Raw genomic sequence first — 787 nt, forward strand, 5'->3', positions numbered from 1 at the left:
AATTGGCCTCAGCTCAACTTTAAAGCTTCCAGATCCGTCACTGCCGTACCTACTGGATTGTGATACTAGTAATGTCGGAATTGGAGGAGTGTTGTCTCTGAAAGTGGGCAAAAACGAACATGTGGTGGCCTACTTCGGTAAGCTTTTGAGTAGACCAGAGAGGAACTACTGTGTAACATGGAGGGAACTCCTTGCTGTAGTAAAGAGTCTGACATATTTCCATCCTTACCTCTATGGTGCCAGGTTTACCATCAGAACAGACCATGCTGCGTTAGATCGGAAAAATAGACCAGTATAATTATGATATTGAATGCAGAGAAGGAAAATTTCATGGAAATGCCGACGGACTGAGCCGAAGACCCTGTAAAAATGACTGGAGACGTTGCTGCAAAAGAGAGGTTGAACTAACCAGGTGCCATCAAGCTGAAGTCAAAGTGACTGAAGGAGTTGATGATGGTGAAATGGAACCAGGTATATATATATTAAATTAGAGCAGGAGAAAGACCAAGATTTGAAGCCAATAATTGATTTCCTAAAGGCAAGTGTTTTGTGCCCTGCTTGGGAGAAGGTGTCTAGTCTAAGCCCTGTGACAAAGAACTATTCACAACGAACGATTCACAGCGGAAGCCATGTACGCTAGTAACACGTCATGAGCTTCTAGAAAATTCATGTCCGTTCGTGAAGCCTCGAATGTTTACTAGATGTGCGGTATTCTTGTATATAAGACCACCAAGAAGTGACGGAAACAATGGAATTGAATTGCAGACAGAGATAGAGACGGACAATT

The sequence above is a fragment of the Limulus polyphemus genome, unplaced genomic scaffold (genome assembly GCF_000517525.1).
Source record: "Limulus polyphemus unplaced genomic scaffold, Limulus_polyphemus-2.1.2 Scaffold6905, whole genome shotgun sequence".
NCBI lineage: Eukaryota > Metazoa > Arthropoda > Merostomata > Xiphosura > Limulidae > Limulus > Limulus polyphemus.